Source organism: Amblyomma americanum, chromosome 7 (genome assembly GCF_052857255.1).
Source record: "Amblyomma americanum isolate KBUSLIRL-KWMA chromosome 7, ASM5285725v1, whole genome shotgun sequence".
Lineage (NCBI taxonomy): Eukaryota > Metazoa > Arthropoda > Arachnida > Ixodida > Ixodidae > Amblyomma > Amblyomma americanum.
The window spans coordinates 52,149,109-52,167,498 of NC_135503.1; the positions used below are offsets into that span (position 1 = coordinate 52,149,109).

Below are 18,390 nucleotides of genomic sequence, written 5' to 3' on the forward strand. Positions count from 1 at the left end.
CGCTTTCTCGGGTTCTTCGTGAAGGGGACGCAGTTCTGTCATATCGCTGTCACTGTGTCCTCCATGACGGTAGTGAGAAGTCTGGGAGCTTTTGTCAGAAGTTGTATTACGTAAGAGCGCTACGTTTGATTTAGCGGTACGTGATCATTGGCAGGATGTGATAAACTTAACAAAACGAAGCGAGCAATCGTAGACCGCGGTTCCGTGAAAGTAGTTTCTCGAGTGTTAACATGAGCGCCTACACACCAAAAGCAGCACAATCCTTTCTGACAGCGTAAACAAAAAAATTCATCGCGATCTTAACTAAGCTTCGGAGAATGAAACTACAGGGCGACCGAAGCGTGACAAGTGGAGTGCGTTACAAACCGGAGCCTTCAAAACTGTTTTTCTCAAATTTAGCTTCATGACATAGGTGTTTAAAAGTGTGGTGAATTTTAAACAGGCAACATGACAGCGACTGTTTTCTTTTTCTGTTCAGTCACGCAGGCTATAACTGTCGCGATTTCCGTACGATTTTATGAAACCTTGCGAAAGACACAGTGAAAGAAATGCAGAAACCATCGTGAACAGATGTCAGCCTTTTGGTGTAATACCCAAAAACAACGACAAAAGGAGAACCGCGCGCCGCTTCAGTAATAGAAGAGGGATAACGGAAAGGCTTTGCGGAAGTAGAGTTTTAAACAAATTTTCTTCTTTCATGAACCGATCCCTCAACCGATGCAAGCGCCGCCAAAGTGCTCAGATGGGCGCGGTACTCTTGACGACGTAAGATGAGATGCTGTCAGCCAAAACTTCAATCTCATGCAAATTTGAAAGCGTTCTAAGAACCACTGCGATTCTCAGTCGCGAGCAGATAGACCGTAGCCAGTTCTATTTTCCGGCTCGGGCACGATGTATGAGTAGTGGCTCGGGGAATGTACCTCGGAAAAAGAGAAAGCATGTCTGTTACACAACGAACTTTAGCTTTCATGTAGCGGACGGGTTACTTAATCTCTCTTTCTTTCTTTCTCTCCTTTTTTCCTTTCTTTCTTTCTTCCTTTCTTCTTTCTTTCTTTCCTTCTTTCTTTCTTTCTTTCTTGTTTCCTTTATTTCTTTTCTATTCCTTTCTTTCTTTCTTTCTTCCTTCCTTCCGAACCGTATGGAACGAAGCACCGTAAAACTCCAGCTCAGAAAGCTGGCTGCAGTGCGCCACCAAACAGATTCTTCAATTGAAGTCCTACCCAACAACTGACTTTTTTGCTCGGTTGTGCACTATACCACTCAACTTGACCAACAACTCGCACTTACAGCGCTCACTTCGCAAAGAATTTCGATCTAGGAGGTCATGAAAGCCTGTCTATTCAGCTGCGAATAAAAAAGAAAGTGCGGTTCTCTGAAAGGTATCCGCATGCTCTGCGCTGCGCGCATTTATTCTGATAGAAGGCGCCAGTCACAGTATTCAGTCTCAGCCAGCATGTTGTTGATAATATTGGGCGCTGTAATACACCATTTGATGTGGCAATGACGGAAGGTTTACAACCCCGAGAAATTGTGCAAGCGGCCACCGAACCAACGGCGGCTGTAAATTTTCTTACGTTTTTGTGGTTTTTGCCTTTTGTATCTCTATTTTTTGCTGCAAAAGTACTGTTCGTATCTGCGCCCAATAAAATGCTGCTGGGGCGGCTTTATGCCTGTAGAATGGGGACTACAGAAATGATTACCCCCGTATCCCGCGTTGCTTCCTCGACACGCGAGGACCGCAGTCGATAACACTTGTGCCTGAATCAGTCGTTGGCTCCGGGCAAAGTAAAGGGCATGGCTCAAGCTTGTATGCATACAAAGCGCTTGAAATGCCATCTCTACGTTCTTGGTTCGGAGGTCACCGATATTTACACCATTTCATTATGTTCTTCTTAAAACACGAGCTAAAAAGGCGGGTCCTGCTCGCCTGTCTGAAGTGAGTAGCGGTGTCACGTGATTGTATGCAAGGCATCGTGTTTTCGCCGTTAAATGCATCGGTTGTAGGTTTTCCAGCTTCTCCTAAAGCAAACCTTCATTACTGTCGGCTGGTCAACAAATAGGGACGAGCAGAAAGCTGAAAACCTTTTTACGAGACCTTACACGACTGGTGAAAGTGGACTGCTAGGTCACAAAACTGTTCCATAGGTGGTGGACAGTAATTCATTATGTATACATCGAAAGTGCCGTTACATCGAATTACCGGCAGTATAACGCAAGGCTACACCCGTCAGCAGCTGCTAACAACCCTAACCTAAGCATCTTTGCCTCCAAACAAAGCAAACATTTAGAATAATCTACAAGAGAAGCTGCAGCTTTGCCCAGCAGCTCCAAAGGCCGACGCGTTGACCTCGGCTGGGCCGACGTTGCAACGCAGGTCACGGGGCACCCCATCGCAGGGCCTGGCGGTCAACGCGGGCTCGGTGGGGAAACTGGGTGCCACGGTGGCACTGCTGCCCCGTCAGGGAGGCACTAGCCGGAGCCCCAATATTGACACTGCTGCACGAGTTCCGCAGGACGCCCGCCCAGCTTCTCGATAGGGACGACCATATAGGAGAGACGACCAAAGACAATCAATACGCGGAAGGCAGCAGTCGGGGCCTTCGCCTTTGGTTCGGCAGGAGAAACAAAACGACGGTTGTCGGAAAGGGGGACAAAGCGAAGAACGAGCGAAGACAGACAAGAGGAATAAGCTCAGTCTGAGGAAGAGAAGGAGTGGAAAGAGGGACCTCAATCAAGAGGAGTCCTCGGGCCCTCCTCGAGCATACACCACGCTACCTTGCCCCCCCCCCCCCCCCCCCTGCTTCCTTAGAATCGCTGCCAATTGCACCTGCGCGGAAGGCGAAGCTTAGCGACGCCTCTTCCGTTCGCCTTAGCTATTCTTCATGCCCGGCGACCCGCGCATCCCCGCAACACAATGAGTTCCTCTGGCTTCTCTCTGTGTTCCTCCTGCCGTGCGCCTCTGGTGGCCCTTTAGGCACGCCCGCTCTTTCTTTGCGGGCCAAGCATTATTCCTCGCTGATTTCATTCGAGATTGGGTTGCGGACCCTCTGGCGCTTTCTTTTATTCAAGTCCTGACCGCGTAATAACGAACCTAAAGAACGAAGTCGCGCTTGCACCCCGACAAAAATAACTTAGTTACGCATCCCTTGCGTGCGCAGTGTCCCGGTAAAAATTCGTTCGTCGCTCGGTGCGCGAAGAGGACAATGTAAAACAGCGTAAAGATGACAGTGTAGGACAATATTTCGTTTCGTTTTTTCCCTGCTATAGCTTTCCGAGCGAGAAATTCGCTCGTACTTAATCTCCAGCTACGCATGGACAAATATAGTTTAAGGTAGCCGCAAGAGTGATTAAGGCAGGAAGTAAAGAATAAGGAAGAGTAAGTTGCTAAATATTCCAAGGAAGCCTAAAGTCATCAGTCGTCGCAAGGTATTTCTCTACTTACATCCAATTGGTCCTGCCTTACACCTGCCGTGCTTCATCTCCTTACCAGCAAATTTCTTCATTGTACGTCCCCACCCGACTTTACCAGCCTTATTTCTCTTGCTAAATAAACTCTCTCACTCTGACAGGGTGTCTTCGGGGACGCCGTCACTCACAACAGAGTTTTTAGACACACATGCAGCTTTTCGCTAATATTTCGACCTTGGCTTCATGACAGAACACCGGCACGTCCAGTCGGTTATGCGCTGTCTTCCTCAGCGGTACCGGTAAGCTGCTCTTCATAGCGTGGGAGTTCTTGCCAAATGCAATCTAATTCAGTCATATTCTGCTTTTGATTTGGTCACCCAAAGAGATCCCACAGATAGCCCTCGGCTCTCAGTCCTCCAGAGGCAACTGAGCGTCTACCCGTGGCAGAGGTCAGACGTATGACGCCTGTTATATATGGCTACCAACAATACTTAGGTCTGAACAGGATGGAATTGGAAACCAAAACAACTGTTTTAAGGAAACAGAACTATCTGAAAGTTTTTATTAGGGCTACAAGCACTCCGGTCGGAAATTTCGAAGCCAGGAAGCTTCCTTTTCTTTGTTGTAAATAAAAAATTATCACGTTATCTAAAAGGTTAATACATCTTCATACAGTACAGTAACCGCAGGCTTTGTAACCGAGGATTTATGACTTTTTCCCCCGCTAACTACGTAATAGGTTGATCTGCGCTATATGGAGCTATTGTGAAACTTTAGGGTTTAAAGTCTTTACTCAGTAGTGACAAATATCGACATGGCTGCCAAGTGAGCTTTGTCGGGGCATAGTACCAAACCAAAGGGCTCTGGTTATGATAGATATCTTGGCATTTTCTGTAAACGAACGGTGTTCCTCTTTTTGAAAGTGCATACACACTTTAGCGGAAGCAAGTTCATTCACGATTCTGCCCGGATACCGCCTTGCTATGCGTGTGTCGTTTATTCGTATTATCCAGTCCCTTGCAGTATCAGTCAGGCAGCTACGGATCTCAAGTTTTATAGCGTGTACTCTGCTTCTAGCCTTTCTGGACGCGAGATTATATCTAATTCATTCCTTCAAGTATCTAAAGAAGTTGCGTTATTTAAATGGCACGCTGATTCCGTGTCTTTTCGGTCATATTATGAAGGGACAAATCGCTACCTTCTATCAGCCTGTGTGATGCTGTGTTCGAACGCAATATTTGAAAGTGATGGTATGGAACTGCATTCTGACAGTGTCTGAGGGTAGTGACTACTCCCTGTTCCTGCCTTCTTCCATGTGAAATTCTACTGGAACAGCTCTTGCATCTTTGGTGACAACAATAAACCTCAATTATGAGCATCATTAATATGATAATTAACGTAGGGTTGTTTATTAGCTGGAAACAATGTTCCTTACTGCCATCTGGCGCAGGTTTATTGTTTCGCTTAACACAATACTGACCATATCCAGTATAAACCTCTAACAATCCAAACTAGGGGCACCTTTAGTACACTACAGTTTCATAAGGGGCTGGATCGAGACCATCCACTCAAATGTTGCAGCCTATGTTCGCTGCTAACAGAGCTGAGTTAAAAAGACTATAAACATCCCTTAGGTGCTTCCAGCGGTTCTGTGACGCATTTTATCGCGTTGTGTTATGAGAAATCGTCTCTAAAACATTACCCACGAAAATAAAAACACAGTAGGACCATTAATATCACACATACTGGTGTGTACATATACTCCTTAATTTGTCAATGTGATTGAAACGTAGAATAAATTGCCAAGTGGCGTTATGGACGAGAATAACGCAGAAAATTTTCAGTTACGCGTGGATACGTTCATGGTAATGGCAAGTTTGTTCTTAATGTTTTTTTTTTGTTTTCAGTGAAACTGAATTGTCTTTGTACTTCTTTCCCTCTCTGTAACGACCCTCGTTACAGGGTGAAGATTATAATAAAAAAGAATAAACCAAATCAGTGACTGAAGAAAACAGTACCTTTAGTGCTGCCTGCTGCCAAGATGGCTGTACCTAATAATAAAGATATCATACCTATAATCGCCTTCGTACTCTTGCAGAGTTCATACCAAGCTTCTTTCCTACTCACTTATTTTTCTCTCTCTGTCTAGACAAGATTTAAAATAATTTCATGTTAGAGTCCTCCTTCTCAGTACCTCATATGGGCATATTCCTGCCATATTTGCAAATTATCACAGCATTTATAAGCAGTGAAGAACGGCATGAAAGAGGTGACTGAAATAATCGGTACCGCTTTCTAGACAGTTTTCTTTTATTTCGTTAATTTTCTAAAACTTTCAGCCGAATTAGACCGCTTAGTATCGGATTTCTTCTGTAGGTAAATGTTCTATGAGGATATGCCATCGTTTCCACCTCTACGTTTTATGCTTAGGTACAACCCGAGCGATAAGCGAACAGTGGACAAAACTCATCTACTCTGACATTCCGAGAGTTCAGTAGCACCCATTACAATAATATTCATTATAATGTTTTTGGTCCTCATCTGAGAGCTTGTCTGGTTGAGACAAAGATTTTACTGTTGTTTGCAAATAAAGTATGAAACTTTTTGCTCACTACTCGCTTCCAGAGTAATAAACTAAAAATTCACATAGCACAAATGTGTAGAGATAGGAAAATAACTAAGATTTAAATTGAAGTCTACGGGTAGTTCCAGTGATGCATATACAGTAGCCCGATAAACAATTACGATCTCTATCACGCTAATATGGCGTCTTCGAAAAAGTACGCCTATAACTGACGAAATAATGTCTAACACTTGTGACATTTGTTTTCCAATTACATCTGCGATCATGAGATTTCCGGCAGATACAACCTAGTTTGGTCGGTATCTAAGTATGCGTATTATTTTTCTTTTCGCTGGAACTTGAGGCTGTTTTTTTGGGGTGGATTCACATCAGTGCCACGCATCATGGTATCCTTTGGCTGGCATAGCAGTTTCTTCATAGACAAGTCCGCGTGGAATGCAGTGTTTCCTTAGAAGTACAGTGAATATCCTTTAAAGTATCGCCAACGTTTATTGCAGCCAGTACTGAATTTCTCCGGCTAAAATCTTTCCGAGGCGTGGCCGAGGTGTGGAAGTAAGAATATCTTCAAATTGGGCCGAAAATCACTATTGTAGTAGATGACTAATCCCGACAAAAAAAGCCGTCATATCACTTACATGCACAGCCAAAGCACGTGCCAGTATGAAGTCACATGTCAGACGTCACAAGGCTCCCTTGCGTAGAAGGCAGTCGCCGACCGATGTGGACAGGAGGGAAGGATTTGAAGAACTTCAAAGCCGTTCTGCCGAACTCCTTTAGAACTTAGGAGTTGGAACTGTGTCCACTCGCGAACAGGAACACCGCAGCTCCACCTACAGTGCTGTACAACTGCTTTCAGGAACCATGAAATGCACTATTGTGGAGTCCAAACGGAAGGATGACGTGGTGCCTCTGGGAAATAAATTGGACGCCGAGCCGACTTCGAGGCACCCACTCACAACACCATGACAGAGACACAGTACATCTTCCTTCGCTTCCCGATTAGTCAGATGCCTGGCAACGTCTCTGACGCAATAAGGAAAAGCGAGGACTCCAGCGCTGGAAACGCCGAGGCGCCAACTCCCCGAGCACGAGGTGTCCAGGGCTAGCGCTCTATGCCGCCAGAGAAATCGGCGCCGGGGAGCGACGCAGCGCGCGATCCGCGTTTCGCGCCGGCAGTGTGACGCCGCCGCGTCCTGGGCCGGTTCGGGAAAGCGCCCGGGCCCGGACCCGGCCTTCCTTCCCCCTCCCGCCCCTAGCCCCCGCCAACACACTTCCCAAACTTCCCTTCCCTCCCCGCCGCCCCGTTTTTCGACCTCCTCGCCCTCTACCCTTCCCGGCACCGAAATAGAGTAGGCGGGAGGGCAAGAGGGGCCCGGGAGGAGGAGCCACGGGCACTGTCTACCCGAACCGACCGGCCTGCCTGCCGACCGACCGACCGGCGGCAGCGGCGACCGGGAATCAGAAGCGAGACAAGAAAGAAAGAAAACATATCAGGTGGGAAGAAGCGAGCTGGTACTTTTTGCGTATCCCCTCACGTATCCGGCGCCGCTCTCGGTACAGACAGGGGCGGGTGCCGGCGTGTCGCGATCGATGCGTTTCTTCCCAGAGGATAGGAGGTATGCGGCGCCATCTAGGGGCGGAGAATGCAGTGACGTTTCTGCGTGGGGACCAGCGTGTCCAGGGACCGCGTGGCAAGGAGACGGACGGCGACGGTTTCCGATCAATCGCACGTCTCGCGTGTTCCGTTCACGGGACGACGGCACGCGTGCCACATTGACCTGGTCGCATGCACATGCTTGCGGACAGGCGGCCAAGAATCGGATGTTATGGGGTCGGTGTGCGCGGAGAGCTGCTTGTACCACATGCCTTTTTCTTGGGTGGTAAGCATCGCAGTCATTATTGACCCCCGCCGGAACTTTTTCGTTATTATCATAAAACCCTTTTCCCAATCTCAGGCAGGTCGAAGGGCGAAGGAGAATCTGAACAGTAGTGTTTTTCACAGTAATCTCCCACAAAAGATGCGAACAAATGCATCTGAAAACGCCTTTGATTTCTTCGGCGCGGTTTTACGTAACTTAAGGATGTTTTCTTTTCTCTCTATTCAAGTCTTAGAACGACAGCCACAGAAGCAGTAGTCTCGACGTATTTGCGTTGGTTCTGTCGAGCGGGTTCGCATAGATTCCGCCGCTCTCTCCACATTTATCGGCCCGGTTGGTATCTCAAAGCATCGAATACTTTCTAAGATTACCATCATTACTTCACACAAAAAACCTCGTCAAAGCCTTAGCGAAAATATTCGAAACGTGTTCTGCCCAGTCGTTCGAGCATGCCCGCAAAGAGCACAGTGACGATGCCCACCGGTATAAACGGGCTACTTTGTCACTCTACACCAGACATGGCAGTAATTAAATTACTGTTATGAAATTACAGTAATTAAACTTTTTAAGTGTAATTTATAATGTAATCAATTATTTGAGGGCTGGTAATCTAGAAATGAAACGATATTACTTTGGAGCAGTAATTTCACCGAAGTAATTATTTACTAGCGAAAATACTTTTGCAGAATAATGAGTCCATATGCTGCTTTTTGTATCGGCCATGCTTTGACCTTGAGCGTCTGCAACGCAAGAAAAATGCGCGGCCAGCAATAGCAGGCACTGCAGCGATGCGGTGGTGGTGGGAAAACATTTCGCCAAAAGCGGCGCACGCGGACGAGATGCGATGTGCGCGCGGGCATCAGCACCACCTTGGTGAAGAGTATACGATTGCTACGCGTCTTCCAGCACTCCGCACGGTCGCACACATAGACGCGCCTCAGGCCACCAGGAAAGCTCAATGACCATGGCATGGCGGAATACAATTCCTGCTGCAATCTCTGCAATCACTCGAAAGCAAACTTTAATCACATCCTATTCGAGCTCCCGGAGGACCAACCCTCTCTAGGCCGTCAAATCTGAAACCAAAGTCAGTGGGGGACTGCGTTGCTGAGCCCTCAGCCGGAGGTACAACTGCGGATAGTAGGTAGGGCCCTAGATGCCGCCGAGAAGAAGGGTGATTGGCGTGTGCGTGCGCCTGTATTGCACTCACGGCCGAACCGCAGCGTCGAAACACTGCATGTGGTCAACATAGGTGCTCTCGTTTGCAGAAAGGCGTGTGTCTTTCGGTGGGTCACGGAAATCGACAAGAAGTACTACGACGTCGGCGGCAGCATTGGCAAACCAAAAGCCAACGCATACACTGCGTGTGATACCACAGGTAAAGCCGTCGTTTCACTGGGTGGAGTGGCCGCGCACTCTGTGTTCAAGCTGGCCATGACGCGGAACAATGTCCTTAGTACCAGTGACCTAAACACATTTAGGTATGCGTTCCGCGACTCGAATAAACATGTTTAGGCATGCGTTCCGCCACTCGAAATGCGTCATCTGCGTACGCAGAGATGCCCGGCGTGGTGGCTAAGTGGTTAGAGAGCTCGGCTACTGATCCGCAGTTCCCGGGTTCGAACCCGACAGCGGCGGCCGTGTTTCGAAGGACGCGAAGCGCTAAGGCGCCCGTGTGATGTGTGATGTCAGTGCACGTTAAAGCCCTACACTAAGGCACCACTTTCTTCCTTTCTTCTTTCACTCCCTCCTTTATCCCTTCTCTTACGGTGCAATTCAGGTGTCCGCCGATATATGAGACAGATACTGCGCCATTTCCTTTCCACAAAAAAACATTATTAATTATTATTATTAGAGGGTTTAACGTCCCAAAGCAACTCAGGCTATTAGGGACGCCGAACTGAAGGGCTCCGGAAATTTCGACCACCTGCGGTTTTTTAACGTGCACTGACGTCGCACAGTACGCTAGCGTTGACAAACGCTTGCGGGCTATGACATAACAGACTGATGCCGTTTGGCTTTATACAAGTGATTCCGTGCGGCGCAACATAGCGGAGGAGCTACGATTTGTTTCATTACGTGCAATAGCCCATCGCATAAAATCGCCTATTGTTCACAAGCATACATAAAGCTTTTTCCCTCGCATAACATATATCTGAAATTCATGGCGATACGTACTGATGAAACCATACGCCTGAATCCTGCGAACGTCCTCTGAACATATACCGGAGGACCACATGACCTATTCAAGTTATCAGACCAAATCGATAAAAGTTAATACAACATATTTGGTAAAAATTTTGTAAAATATGATGCAAATACATGAACTCGAAATGCAGCGCGATTTTGCTTATCTAAAGAGCTTCGAGACGGCAAAACAGATCGCATGATGCCAACATGATGCATATTTGCGAGCACAAGACGTCAAACCAAAATTGCTGTGAAAATCTGTTTTCAGGAAATTGAAAAATTCACTCCCTCACTGTTTGGTGGACACCTCAACTGGGCTGTGAGGGAAGGGATGAAGAAGGGAGTAAAATGACGGAGAGAAAAAGAGACACATTAATCGAAGCCAACGGAATCACCTGCCACGGGGGTGGTGGTGGTGGTGAAAGACTTCATGGGCGGAGCCATTATGGTTCAAAATTTCAGAGGTGGGCTCACTTTTGGTCGTTGGTGGTGGCCGGCAGCCCGGGTCTGACGGCGACCTTCTCCGCCCACTGCACCAGCGTCAGTTGCGATGTCGGGTCGGAGCTAGAGACCATGACTTACCACCCCTCCGAGTATGCGAGGGCTCATTGCGCCAGTGGTTGCAGTTGTTGGCGGATGAACATAATGTGGTTGACCCGCCGCGGTAACTCAGTGGTTAGGGCGCTCGACTACTGATCCGGAGTTCCCGGGTTCGAATCCGACCGCGGCGGCTGCGTTTTTATGGAAGAAAAACGCTAAGGCGCCCGTGTGCTGTGCGATGTCAGTGCACGTTAAAGATCCCCAGGTGGTCGAAATTATTCCGGAGCCCTCCACTACGGCACCTAATTCTTCCTTTCTTCTTTCACTCCCTCCTATATCCCTTCCCTTACGGCGCGGTTCAGGTGTCCAACGATATATGAGACAGATACTGCGCCATTTCCTTTCCCCCAAAACCAATTATTATTAACATAATGTGGTTTAATGTGGCTCTCGGGGCCCCGCACAGGGAACATTCGGGGGTATGAGTAGTTGGGAAGAAAAGCGCAGGTATCGCTGTGGAGGCAAAGCTGCGAGCCTGGAGTTGTTGCCAGGTCGTCTGTTTTTGTTTTTTTCAGTGATTAGTGTGGCGGAAGTATAATAGACGCTCTTCGCTGTAGTCTAGCATGATGTGATACGTGATCAGCCGGTCTCTCGCGCTGCCTGGGTCTTCGGTACACGCCGCTAGGTTGAAGTACGCTTGAGCCGCGGAATGGGCCGCTTCGTTTCCGGGATTGCCCGAATAGGCCGGTACCCAGGCTATTTGGAGGGACCGCGGTGGCTCAGTGGTTAGGGCTCTCGGCAACTGAGCCATAGTACCCGGGTTTGAATCCGCTTCCGGCGGCCGCGTTTCGAACGGAGGCGAAACGCTAAGGCGCCCGTGTGCTGTGCGATGCGAGTTCTCGTTAATGATCCCCAGGGAGTTGAATTTATTCGGAAGACTTCCACTGCGGTACCTCTTTCTCTCTTTCTTCTTTCACTCCCATGTTCCTAACTTTCCTTACGGCGTGGTCAGGTGTTAACCGAAATGTGAGACAGATACTGCGCCATTTTCTTTAATAATAATAATAATTGGCTTTTGGGGAAAGGAAATGGCGCAATATCTGTCTCATAAATCGTTGGACACCTGAACCGCGCCGTAAGGGAAGGGTAAAGGAGGGAGTGAAAGAAAAAAAGAGGTGCCGCAGTGGAGGGCTCCGGAATAATTTCGACCACCTGGGGATCTTTAACGTGCACTGACATCGCACAGCACACGGGCGCCTTGGCGTTTTTCCTCAATAAAAACGCAGCCGCCGCGGTCGGATTCCAGGTGGATCTTTAACGTGCACTGACATCGCACAGTACACGGGCGCCTTAGCGTTTTGCCTCCATAAAAACGCAGTCGCCGCGGTCGGGTTCAAACACGGGAACGATCTGCGGTGGGTCCTTGGACCCTAGATATTATTTGTGTAATATGGCGATGTGCTCGGCTTGAAGCACACTGGCACGGGTCGGCCCGGTATTGCACTGCCTCCGGGATCGGGCCGGGGCATATTAGTGCACGCCTTTTCTTTCTATCTTTACTCTCCTATTCTTTAACTCCCCTACTTTCAGCGTGCGGCACCGAGCGTGGCTCTGCTTGAGCCAGAAGGCAGCCCCGTGCACTTTTCTTTCTTCCTATCAGCAACATCAGCAGCACCAGCAGTGCATTGTAGTCGTTATGAAGAGCGGGAAAGAGACGCAACAACGACAGGACGAAGCGAGGAAAAGACAACGCACTCAAGAGACACCAAAAGAACGTGCCGCACGACTCTAGAAGCGTCGTAACGAAGGTGCGGCTAGAAGTTCTGCCATTTCCCGCAGTGACTCTTACCTGAGGAAGAGACCGGTTTTTGAGTTCTCGAGAGCGTCGGAATGAGACGCTGCGTAGACGAGGTGCCGAGGAAACGAAGTTTTCACAATTCAAATAGGATTAACCAGAGCTAAACCACAGCCAATTTTTGTTAGGATTTTGTGGGAAGGAAACGGGGCATTAACTGTCTCACTTCTTGGTGGACACTTCTAACGCGCCGTGAGGGAAGGGATGAATGTGGGAGTGAAGGAAGAAAGCGGTGTCGTAGTGGATGTCTCCGGAATACCCGCTACGGTGGCACAATGGTTAGGACGCTTGGCTACTGATCCGCAGTACCCGGTTTCGAAGCGGACCGCGGCGGCTTTGTTTCGAAGGAGGCGAAACGCAAAGGCGCCCGTGTGCTGTGGTGGTGGTGGTGAAAACTTTAATGGACACAGGGGAGTTTAGGACATGCAGGTACTTGGGCCCCCGCACAGCCCCACTGTACTCAAACGTTCATGTCCCAGAGGCTCATGGCACTGGCAGCTCGGCCTGTGGCGATGGTTTGCTTGGCCGTGTCCTCGGAGCGCAGTAAGGTCTGCCAATCCTCCCAAGTGGTAAGGTGCTCCAGGCCCCGCGGGGGAGGATCCGGCGGGCAGAGGAAAATGATACGATCGAGAGTGGCTTTGGGGTGGTGGCAGAGGGTACAGGAGGGGTTTGTGTGGACTTGGTGATAGCGCGAGCGTATATAAGGGGAGGATAAGGTGCGTGTTCGTGTGCTGTGCGTTGTCAGGGCACCTTAAAAATCCCCACGTGGTAGAAATTGGTTCGGAGCCCTCCACTACTGCACCTCTTTCATCCTTTCTTTTTTCACTTCCTCGTTCATCCCTTCCCTTGCGGCGCGGATCAGGGGTCCGCCGATGTGTGAGGCAGATACTGCGCCATTTCCTTTCCCCAACGGTGGTGGTGGTGGTGGTAGTGGTTTTATTAAAAATAATAGTAAAAAGGAAGGAAAAGATTTTTGCTAGCCCCGGCATCTGCCATCGATACTGAAGCACCTGAGCTGGGGCAGCGGAAATAAAGGACAGCAGGCAGAATGGAGAAATGAAATGAAAGAGGTGAGGGGACAGGAATAGAGGACAGGGGGAGAAGTAATACGTACAAACTATTTACACAATAAGAAATGTGTCCAGGTTGTGCGCGTGATTAGTTCATTTTAGAGGAATTAAAGCACACACGCGCACAGCACTGTGTAGGTTACAACTGGAGTGGGGCGTCCAGTTATTAATCGTTCAAGGTAGAACTCGCGGAGCGTTCGGTCACTGCGTGTAACTACCTGACGGAGAACAGACGGTACGTCAAGCCCGTGTGTTCAAGGAATGCACAGAGGCTCACCAAAGTTCGCTCACGAGTGCGCGCACTGCCCTGCGGCCACAATAGCGTCTTGATGGAGTCTGGTAGTATGCGCTGCGCCCTATTTTCCCCAGCGGCCACTTCAATATTTTCGACAACCTGGGGATCATTAACGTGCACTGACATCGCATATAACATGGGGGAGTATTTAGATTGTCTCTTTTTTAATAATAATTGGTTTTGGGGGAAGGAAATGGCGCAGTATGTCTCATATCGTTGGACACCTGAACCGTGCCGTGAGGGAAGGGGAGAAAGGAGGGAGTGAAAGAAGAAAGGAAGAAAGAGGTGCCTTAGTGGAGGGCTCCGGGATAATTTCGACCACCTGGGGATCTTTAACGTGCACTGGCATCGCACAGCACACGGGCGCCTTAGCGTTTTGCCTCCATACAAACGCAGTCGGCGCGGGTTAGAACCCGGGAACGATCTGCGTCGGGTCCTTGGACCCAAGATATTATTTGTGTAATATGGCGGTGTGCTCGGCTTGAAGCACTCTGGTCGGGCCGGTATTGCACTGCCTCTAGAATCGGCCCGGGGCATACTAGCGAGCACATTTTCTTTCTATCTTTGCTCTCCTATCCTTCAACTCTCCTACTTTCAGCACGCGGCGCGCACAACCTGGACACAATTGTTATTGTGTAAATAGGTTGTACATATTACTTCTCCCCCTGTCCTCTCTTCCTGTCCCCTCACCTCTTTCATTTCATTTCTCCATTCTGCCTGTTATCCTTTATTTCCGCTGCCCCAGCTCAGCTGCTTCAGTATCGATGGCAAATGCCGGGGCTAGCAAAAATCTTTTCCTTCCTTTTTACTATTATTTTAATAAACAACCACTACCACCACCAGCACGCGGCAGCGAGCGTGGCTCTGCTTGAGCCAGTAGGCAGGCAAGTGCACTTTGCTTTTCTTTCTATCAGCAACAGCAGCAACATCAGCAGCACCAGCAGTGCATTGTAGTCGTTATGGAGAGCGCGAAAGAGACGCAACAACGACAGGACGAAACGAGGAAAAGACAACGCGCTCAAGAGACGACAGAAGAACGCGCCGCACGACTCGAGAAGCATCGTAACGAAAATGCGGCTAGAAGTTGTGCCATGTCCCGGAGTGACTCTTACCTGAGGAAGAGACCGGTTTTTGAGTTCTCGAGAGCGTCGGAATGAGACGCTGCGTAGAAGAGGTGCCGAGGAAACGGAGCTTTTGGAATTCAAATAGGGTTAACCTGAGCTAAACCACAACCAATTTTTATTAGGTTTTTGAGGGAAGGAAACGGCGCATTAACTGTCTCACTTCTTGGTGGACATGTCTACCGCGCCATGAGGGGAGGGAGGATAGTGGGAGTGAAGGAAGAAAGTGGTGTCGTAGTGGATGTCTCCGTAATACCCGCCACGGTAGCACAGTGGTTAGGGCGCTCGGCTACTGATCCGCAGTACCCGGGTTCGAAGCCGACCGCGGCGGCTTTGTTCGGAAAGAGGCGAAACGCAAAGGCGCCGGTGTGCTGTCTTGGTGGTGGAGAAAACTTTAATGGACACAGGGGACTTTAAGACACGCAGGCCCTTGGGCCCCCGCACAGCCCCACTGCACTCAAACGTTCATGTCCCAGAGGTTCATGACGCTGACAGTCCGGTCTGTGGCTATGGTTTGCTTGGCCGGGTCCTCGGAGCGCCGTAGTGGAGGGCTCCGGAATAATGTCGACCACCTGGGGATATTTAACGTGCACTGACATTGCACAGCACACAGGCGTCTTAGCGTTTTGCGTCCATAAAAACGCAGCCGCCGCGGCCGGGTTCGAAACCGGGAACTCCAGATCAGTGGCCGAGCGTCCTAACCACTGAGCCACCGCGGCGGGTGTGCCATAATGCTAAACATTTGTTTTGAGGGAGGTAAAGGCACATATAAGCTGCTTCACTTTTCTATGGACATCTCAACAGCACTATGAGGGAAGGAATGAAGGAGAGAGCGAAGAAGACAGAGAGGAGTGCAGTAGTGGAGGGCTCCGGAAAAATTCCGGCCAGCACCTAAAGCGGACCCGCCGCGATGGCTCAGTGATTAGGGCGCTCGGGTACTGATGTGGAATTTCCTGGTTAGAACCGGACCGCGGGGGCTGTGTTTCGCTGGAGGCGAAACACTAAGGCGCCCGTGTGCTGGGCGATATCAGTGCATGTTTAAGAACCCCATGTGGTTGAAGTTATCCGGAGCCCTCCACTACGGCGTCCCTCATAAAAAAATTGGTTTCCAAGAAAGGACATGACGCAGTAACTGTCTCACAATCTGCGCATAGTTGGATATACAGAACGTTCAGTTGGTCGAGTTGGTATATATGCATCTATTGTAAAACAGCGCGAACAACGTCGGACAAGAACACGCACCAGGTGTTGCTAATAAAACCTTAGTTTAGAGTCAGCGCTCGTCCCGTGTCCTCCTTGTTCTTGTCCGACGTTGTTCGCGCTGTTTTACAAAAGCTGGATATACAGTTTATTGTAGGATAAACAGGTTCATTTTGTAGAAAACTGTTCCTGAAAGATCTGCCGTTTAGCCGCAACATCACAATCTGTAGAATCAGGTTCGCGCTCCCTTCGTGACCGTTGTTTTTCAGCACGCCGTGCCCGGCGAACCTGCGCCGCAGTACCTAGACGGCCCGGCTTCATCCATATCGGCGCCATTCAAAAGCTCAGCGCAGCTCTCCTCACACCATCTGCATTTGTTATCACGATGCGGCAAGCGGCCCGGTGAGCGGCCCGGAGCCGAGGTCGAGGGAGCACCGCTCGTACACGTCCGTTGTCTGTGAAGGCCGAGGAGCGACTGGCGCTAGGGGAGAGAGTACGAATTTGGAGGCGTGCGAGCGACACGAGGCTGCTCTGTCCGGAGTAAAGGCTGATTAACATGCAAGCGACTGAGCGATTGAGCGGGACGTTACAGCGAAAATTTCAAACTTGTTGGAATCCCTCCGCTCATCGCCGCGACGACTCAAAACAGGGTTTGAAGCGAAAGCTTCACTTCGCTAGGTTAAGCCGATTTCGCCATGCGTTGCCGGTTGACCTTCAAGTGATCCAGAGGTCTAGTGTTGCTATAGGCCTTACCATATGTGGTTTACCATGGTGTAGCACCACTTGACCTTTGACCTTTCGATTCGCCGGTAGAGGGCGGCAGAACAGTCCCGTGACAATCGCGTGATGTGGCGTGACTGAAACTGCCGTTGTGACGTCAGTCTGGGGGGAGGGGGTATATTGGCCGCAGCGTTCACTGGGTGAACAACCACTCGCGATCAACCATTAATTTAACTGCCACCTGCCAGGGTGGCAGGGTGGACGCGGTGCCTATCCAGTGCGCGGAACGCACACATGTTACAGACGTCAAGCCGCGTCTAGTAGCCCCATACACCACAGCTTTCGCTGAGTTGAGTTGAGATTTGTTTTATGCTACTGATGGGATTAGCCTTGCTTAATCTGCTGGCAATTGTTCCACCTTCGCGTCACTAATATGTTAATAAAGACGTAATATCCATCCGATCTGCCCCGCTATGCGCGCAGTCACTTATAATAGAACGTATTCCACTCTCGCAGTCACCATCTATGCACATATTCACTCGCAGCAGAACAAAGTCCACTCCAGAAGTCACCATCCATGCACATAACCAGTCACAGTAGAACATAGTCCATTGCAGTGCCACCATCCATGCACACATTCCCTCACAGTATAACATGGTCTACTCTAGGAGACACCATCTACGCACACTTTCAATCACAGTAGACCGTAATTCGTTCTTGCCGTCACCATCTAGAGGCAGAATCAGTGTCCTGCAGAAATGTTAAAAGAAGGCGTGCAGCCTCCCTTCTGCATGTCTTGTTTCCACTCGGGTAGACAATGTCCTGAACTGTACTGTGAAGAGCTCCGGTCTTCTTGAAGGAAGCGAACATCACATACCTTTCCGCGTTGTTCTCTGGGCAGTACATAATATAATGTTATATATCCCCGCACACACCACATAAAGAACATGGCGGCGACGATGTCGTGCCCGTCTTATGCATCCAGGCAGGAGTGCGAGCAGAGGCCGTGCGAATTCGACGTAGTAGAGTTACCTGGGATCTTCTCAGTCCCTTGGTCACACATGGCTTGCAGGGCGCACTTCTAAGGGTACTGAAATGATCGAGCACCGTTTTCCTGTAGAAAATTTTTCCACCTTGAGGAACTTTTTTTGACGGATTCCTTGAGAGAGCTTTATAGGCGATATTGTCTGCCACCTCATTACCGTTGACTCCTATGTGAGAGGGCACCCATTGGAAGTATAGAGTAAAGCCTCTGCTGTGCAGATTCTACACCAAGCGCAGAGAGCTTACATAGACAAGGCATCAGTAGGGAAACCGCGCTCTAACCTCTGAAGGGCAGATTTTGAATCAGGATGACAACAGGTTGAGCCGGACAAGACCCTAACATCCGTAATGCTGCCTCAATAGCAATAATTTCGGCCGTTGTGGAGGATACGACAACAGAAAAACTTACAGACCACTTACAGTTCAAAGAAGGAATGTAAAAACCACTGTGCTAGCTTGTTTGACCTTGTCCACAGAACCATCCGT

The 18,390-nt window shown here is 49.3% G+C and overlaps 1 protein-coding gene across 1 annotated transcript in view; it reads right to left on the reverse strand.

The window, feature by feature from the left end:
• Positions 1–7,171, reverse strand: part of LOC144099119 (cadherin-like and PC-esterase domain-containing protein 1) — a 197,829-nt gene extending 190,658 nt beyond the window's left edge. Inside the window, exon 1 of the mRNA XM_077632207.1 lies at positions 6,628–7,171. The gene's annotated coding sequence lies outside the window, so the exon portion shown is untranslated. The remainder of the gene's footprint in view (positions 1–6,627) is intronic.
• Between the last annotated feature and the right edge of the window lie 11,219 nt (positions 7,172–18,390).